This window comes from Palaemon carinicauda, chromosome 9, assembly GCF_036898095.1.
Source record: "Palaemon carinicauda isolate YSFRI2023 chromosome 9, ASM3689809v2, whole genome shotgun sequence".
NCBI lineage: Eukaryota > Metazoa > Arthropoda > Malacostraca > Decapoda > Palaemonidae > Palaemon > Palaemon carinicauda.
In genome coordinates this window covers 142,093,250-142,100,749 of record NC_090733.1, presented here as the reverse complement: position 1 = coordinate 142,100,749, position 7,500 = coordinate 142,093,250, and the positions used below count along the sequence as shown (strand labels likewise).

At 35.4% G+C, this 7,500-nt stretch overlaps 1 protein-coding gene across 2 annotated transcripts in view; it reads right to left on the bottom strand.

Moving 5' to 3' along the window:
* The window catches only part of DPCoAC (dephosphocoenzyme A carrier), a 34,910-nt gene extending 32,613 nt beyond the window's left edge, over positions 1-2,297 (bottom strand). The window contains exon 1 of one of the 2 annotated variants that reach the window (XM_068380536.1): positions 2,095-2,297. The gene's annotated coding sequence lies outside the window, so the exon portion shown is untranslated. The remainder of the gene's footprint in view (positions 1-2,094) is intronic. The other variant, XM_068380537.1, reaches the window with a different exon arrangement.
* Between the last annotated feature and the right edge of the window lie 5,203 nt (positions 2,298-7,500).

Sequence of the window (7,500 nt, the reverse complement as noted above, 5' to 3'; positions counted from 1 at the left end):
TTAAACATTTGAAAACATATGAATGAGAGAGAGAGAGAGAGAGAGAGAGAGAGAGAGGAAAAAAAATGTGCGCGCGCACATACTGTATGTACAAAAACAGAGTAAACATTAAAAACGGTGTCATAATATAGAAATTTGAAAACATGAGCAAAAGAGAGAGAGAGAGAAAGAGAGAGAGAGAGAGAGAGAGAGAGAGAGAGAGAGAGCTCCTTTTTTTCCTACCTCTCCTTTAATATTGTTTTTTAAATCAATACAGAAACCGGGATTTAACAATATAAGCGATAAAAAAGTACCCACTTTACTCAATTAAAATAACTATCTCGTTCATAGATTTTGTTCAAATCAAGTTTCAAAAAACCTCACCTTGGATTTAGAAATATACAGTTATATATATAAAAAACAAAAACAATATTTTGAATGTGAGCGCGTGGCGAGTCAGAAATAGAATAAATTATGTTGAATGCTTCAAGTTTCCATCAGAGAGAGAGAGAGAGAGAGAGAGAGAGAGAGAGAGAAGTCAAGTGCTTTTAGCTGCGTAAATAGAACAAATTACTTTGAAAACTTCGTTTCCTTCATGAGAGAGAGAGAGAGAGAGATCAAGTGATTCTATTTGTGTACCATAAAACAAAGATACAAAAGACACATAACCCGTAACCCCATTTCCCAGACGGGGTTAGTAGATATGGCACAGACAACGGGTGAGGAGCGAGAAGGTGCCAACACTAACAAAACACAAGAGGCAGCCAATAGGAAGCCGGCTTTTGGGGGCGTGACGAACACGAAGGTCGAGTCGATGGGGGGGGGGGGGGGGGGAGGGGGCGTCGCCCACACGTCTATTGCATTGATTCCTTTGGGTGTCTTATATTCCCCCATTCCTAACCCCACTTTTTAATAAATAAGGTTGTGGTCGTCGAAGTGGTAACGTCCCTGACTGGTGAACTCCAGACTGGGGTTCGAGTCCCGCCCACTTTGGTCGCTGCAACCTTACCATCATTGTGAACTAAGGATGGGGGTTTGGGGGAGCTTATAGGTCTATTTGCTGGGTCATCAGCAGCCATTGTCTGGCCCTCCTTGATCCTAGCTTGGGTGAAGAGGGAGCTTGGGCGCTGATTATACGTATATATGGTCAGTCTCTAGGGCATTGTCCTGCTCGATAAGGCAATGTCACAGTCCATTGCCCCCTGCCATTCATGAGTAGCTTATAAGGTTAGATTTTTTTCATTAATTATAACTAATACGCAATGATTATGCAAAAGTTAAAGACATTAGTGAATGTATATCAACGTTCGTATGGGATTTTTTGCCCCATAGATGAAATATGTTTTGAAATATTTCATTTTAATTGTCCATCACTTTGTATACCGTTTATTTCCTTTCCTCACTGGGCTATTTTTTACCTGTTGGAGCCCTTGGGCTTAGAGCATCTTACTTTTCCAACGAGGGTTCTAGCTTAGCTAATAATAATAATAATAATAATAATAATAATAATAATAATAATAATAATAATAAGAATAATAACAACAACTTTTGCATTACAAAAAATATATAGGCTAATTATATATACTGTTTTTCTATGGTTTAAAACAATATTAAAATCATTAGAATATCTTTCGCCTTCAAGGGATCTTCAAGTACCCAAGTAATACTTCATTTAAAAAAACCATATTTAAAAAGAAATACCAATTACGATGAATCTGCGTAATCAATGGGGAGACCCGGTGACCTATTACTCCCTCTGTTATATAATGTTAATGACGGATAAAAATAACGTGTCAAGGTATTTATATGAAATTAAAAAATGATGACCATAAAACATCTAAAAATATATGGAATTAAAAAAATGTGTTATCATATAGTAGTGACGATTAGATAATCATTCCGAAAGTAAAAAAAAAAAAATAATTTTCTTTATCGACTTTAAGCTCAGGTGGAATTTTCAAATTGTCTGAAAACAAATAAAAACAAAAATATCAAATGAGAAAAGCACAACAAAAAGAAAGAAAAAGATTAAAAAGGGAACGACGATCGTTTAAGACAAAGAAAAATAAGGAAGAAAAACTCGAACGACAAAAGGCAGTGTCATCGTGAACTTACAACTGCGAAGCGACAGAACAGCGCGAGGGGTTTCCTCCTCCTACAGCAACTTCCTATGGTGATATTTCACGATCTCTCTTCCTCTCTTCCTTATACAATCGGATCTTCCAAGTTATTTCCGTCAACAAACGAAGGAAATGACACAGAAAATGTAACCATCCAAGTATGTTGTTGCTACCAATCGAGCACCAAGCAAAGTATAAGTAATCACCAAAAACTGCCTACGTGACCCGAATCACGAGACAGGTAGAACGAGGAGAAGAAGGGGTCCGAACAGCATCAGTGCCAAAGGGCCACTGCAGACTGCTGTGAGTGACTGTGACTGCGAAGGGAGACTCTGGGAGAGGAAAGCCAAAAGCTAGCCTTTACCGAGTAAAGGGGGGAGGGGGGTTATGACAGGTGGTCCTGTCCGGGGCTTGCAAACGCCGTAGTTCAGGACGATGTGTAGCAGACGACGTGATCGCTAAGCGATGTTTTGAGCGGGTGGAGTGTTGTCGTCTGCCTTGCACAGGGTCCTGAAAGGAAATATCCTCGATGTGACCTTCAAGCGTCTGGCTTCCTATTCGCCACGTAAAAGGATAGGGACTTGGGGGTCATATTTGTTCAGTTCGTTTGCTTTGTTATTATTATTATTATTATTATTATTATTATTATTATTATTATTATTATTATTATTATTATTATTATTATTATTATTATTATTATTATTATTATTATTATTATTATTATTATTGTTGTTGTTGTTATTAGTTGTTAGATATTATTATTATTATCATTATTATTAGCCGAGCTACAACCCTAGTTGGAAAAGCAGGATGCTATAAGTCCAAGGGCTCCGACAGAGGAAAATAGCACAGTGAGGAAACTAGGAAATAAAGAAACTACAAAAGAAGTAATGAACAATATAAAATGTTTAAGAACAGTAATAACATTAAACTATATCTTTCATATCTTGAAAATAACCATGTCTGGAAGGACACTCAAATAACAGTGAAAATGTTGAATAGCAGAGAGAGAGAGAGAGAGAGAGAGAGAGAGAGAGAGAGACTTTGTATTAACTAGCTGTGTAATGTTACACTATCAACCGGAACCAAATACTCTCTAAAACAGGAAACAAAAGACAAAAAATAGCAATAATAATAAGTGATAGCAACTCGAGAACATCTTACGAGTATTAAGATGTTTTTATCAATATTATCCTTCGAATAAAAATAAGATGATAAAAAAGGAAAGGTACAATGTTATTGATAATTAAATTAACAGGCAATGTAGCATCCTGCTTTTCCAACTAAGATTGTAGCTTGGCTAATAATAATAATAATAATAATAATAATAATAATACAGTAATAATAAAAATAATGATAATAATAAAATAATAATATTAATAAAATAATAATTATAACTATAATAATAATAATAATAATAAATAATAGAATAATAATAATAATAATAACGATAATAATAATAATGATAACAAAATAATAATAATGATAATAAAATAATAATAATAAAATAATAAAACAATAATAATAATAATAATAATAATAATAATAATAATAATAATAATAATAGACATATCAAATGCGGTACTTTGGGATTTAAATTTCATGGTCATGCCCTATAAAATTTCAAATTTCAAGGTACTATCTTCGAAATTGTTGAAGTAATTCACTCTTAACTTCAAGGGACGGATGGGAAGACAGCATGAACAATGAAAGTATTATTGCAAGGTTAAAGTTTTCATAGAAGCTCGAAGAAACCCGCAAAAGCCACAAAACTGAAGTCATAATCATAAAATATTAATCTTCAGTTCCCTAAAACATTTCCGGAAGAATATAAAAAATGACTCCAGGGTTAAAGTTAACTTCACAAGGTGATACTTAGATTTCAAACAAAATTTTACAAGTAAGAGTTTCCTGGAAGTAACTTTCATAAAAAACATAAATGACAGAAATTCTACTGTTAGAAAAAACCGTATTTTTTATCGGAAATTCTCCGTAAAAATATACTGTTCTCAGCCGTATTTCAATGAAATACAGGCGGCCGTAATTTTTACCATACTTTGTTCTTACATTTTACGGATTGGTTACCGTAATGTCACTCCTTCACGTCAATATATCCGTTTTTAAAACGGTAAAAATCCTGGAATAAATGTTGCCAGGCATTTACTTTTTTTTTTTTTTATGCAAATTTTAAGAGTATAGACTCGCTAACGTAATCTCAATCTCTTGCTTACCAACCCTTCGTTCTATGAGTGATGCTCTCACTTCGCTGAGATCACAAGAACAACCGACAAGAAAGGTCTTCACGAGATGCTGTGAATCCACCCACCGCAGCCAGAATGGCGAAGGGTACACACTACCTAGGCAGCAAGGGCACTCGGTACGCCGTATGCAGGCAGCAACACACTCACTGGCTTCCCCTAAACAATGTCACGTGGATCCACTTCATGTCTCCTTATCAAAAATTTATCTCCAAACTGGATTTCGGGTGAAGGAATCTAGTTTCGTCCCAACAGCTGGCGACCCACGATAGTGACATGAAGACAAATTGGAATTATGCTTAATCAAAGTCGATGACTAAATCGGTTTCAAGCGTCACTTCCTAAGGGGGGTTAACACGATCGAACGGTTGTCGAACTGTTTGAAGTGATGTTCCAACGTATGAACGGGACTATTTGGTTGTCGATCACGTTTGTCGAACGGGTCGAAGAAAGTCTGTTCTCGCCTAACTTTTGTGGGCGGGGCTTCATTGTCCACATACCTCATGCATTTGTGACTGACTACACCTCCTCGAACCGTTTGGCAAACAGGTTCGACAACCGGGTTCGACCGTGTAAACCAGGCTTTAAATAGGGGTTTCACCTTACATGTCGAGTATTAGGAGGCTCCACATTGTTATTTTCTTGAGGTAATTATTCCGAGTAAATGAAACATGGGGCCAAAATTTTCCACGAAAAAAAAAAAACTTTTACTTCAAGATCACACTGCTTAACATGCAAGTTCCATGATCCCCAAATCAACAGTCAAACAGATAGAGACAAGGTTTGACTCAACCTTCCGACCGCGACAAGGTCGAGAAAATTATACGTACACAGGAGTAATAAAAGTAATACCACCTGTTCGCATATCACGGAATAGTCGATTGGGTCAGTCGATTTACTGCGCATTTCCGCCGCAAATTGAAAGGTATCTTTGAACATGCTTCCAGGAAGAGTCTTGACAATATGTGCAGCATTGGATTCACCAAAGCCTTTCTATAGTACTGTTAAATGTTCCTAAATATATACAGTGTGTGTCTATATATATATATATATATATATAATATATAATATATATAATATATTATATATTATATATATATATAGTATACAGTATATATAAAGAGAGAGAGAGAGAGAGAGAGAGAGAGAGAGAGAGAAAGAGAGAGAGAGAGAGAGAGAGAGAGAGAGAGAGAGAGAGAGAGAGTATTGTTAAATGTTTTTAGGTAAAAACCTACGCAAATTGATTAATCTAGGTTATTTCAAAACCATAATAATCAAATATATTCGAATACATTGTTACGATGAAAAACATGAAGTCACTTTCCTTCCAAGAAGTCAACGTAAAAAGGTAAATTATATACTTATGAAATCACCTTCAAGAACTAGCTTTTTTTAGCAATATGTTAAAAGAGAACTATGAAAACGTAGAAAAAAACAAATTATTAATATATATCATAAAATCTACAGAAGAAGGTTATAACAGGATGAAATAAGAACTATTCAAATAATCAATAAGACTAATTTAATCAAATGTTTAGAATAACAAAGATCATTAAAACAATACAAAAATACCAAAGTTCCCCTTTAAGTGTTATCAATCCCCAGGCCCAATAAGAAATAATAGAATACTGGTTTTTGACATGTAGATCTCGCTGCTTTCGTCAATGGGAAAAGACAGGTCTGTCACTACCCATGGAAGTGAGTACATATGAAAATTCATCTCAATATATTTTTTGCAGTATTCCGAATTTTAAACGTCATCCTACATTTCTAATATCATCATCACCATCATCTCATCCTACGCCTATTGACGCAAAGGGCCTCGGTTATATTTCGCCAGTTGTCCATATCTAGAGCTTTTAATTCAATAGTTATCCATTCATCATCTACTTCGCGCTTCATAGTCCTCAGCCATGCAGGTCTGGGTCTTCCAAATCTTCTAGTGCCTTGTGGAGCCCCGCTGAACGTTTGGTGAACTAATCTCTCTTGGGGAGTGCGAAGAGCATGGCCAAACCATCTCCATCTACCCCACACCATGATCTCATCCCCATATGGCACTCGAGTAATCTCTTATAGTTTCATTTCTAATTCTGCCCTGCCATTTAACTCCCAATATACTTCTGAGGGCTTTGTTCTCAAATCTACTAAATCTATTGGAGAGTGTTTCATTGTCATACCATGACTCATGTCCATTGAGTAATGCCGATCTCACTAAACTGATATATAGTCTGATTTTTATGTTTGTAATATATATCTGTAATATTCATTTCAGAAGGTTGATGTATGGAGTACTATTCATCTTCGTGTGCCTTATTTCACTGGGTGTCTAAAATCTTTTTTGTTTTTTAACTTAAATTCATTTCCTCTTTGTTCATCATTTTATAAAACTACTCCCTTTCTCGTTTAATAGTTTAACATTATTAAAGGTATTCCCCAAATTCCTAGTGAAATAATTGATAATTTTCTTAATATAAAAGTTCCGATCTATATATATATATATAATATATATATATATATATATGTTCACACACATATATATGTAATATATATATATATATATATATACTGGAGAGAGAGAGAGAGAGAGAGAGAGAGAGAGAGAGAGAAATCTCTTCAAAGTAGCATCATCCCTTTCTCATTTCCATCACAAAATCATCGCTTACACGGAATCCTATTTTCTCTCATGTTCTCGAGCCATGGATTTTGCGTCGTAACTGGGCGACCTTGGATTCGAAACTTTCCGCCCAACGATACCTGATACTTTGGCTGTGAGAACATTATTATTATTATTATCATTACTAGCCAAGCTACAACCCTAGTTGGAAAAGCAAGAAGCTATAAGCCCAAGGGCTCCAACAGGGAAAAATAGCCCGGTGAGGAAAGGAAATAAGGAAATAAATAAGTGATGAGAACACAACGTGGATTTCGTGTTATATCATAATTCCTATAAACTGGAAAAGATATTTCTTTACAACGCAGTGCTTTAAAAAATTGTCTTCTGCGTTATGGTGTTACTATGCAACTTGGTGTGGAGGGGTCTGGTGTGAGCGGCAAGGTTGTCAGAATAGTGAGAGAACATATTCCAATATATAGATATTGCAATTGTTAAGATCTATATGACATTGCCGCACAGGCTCTTGCTT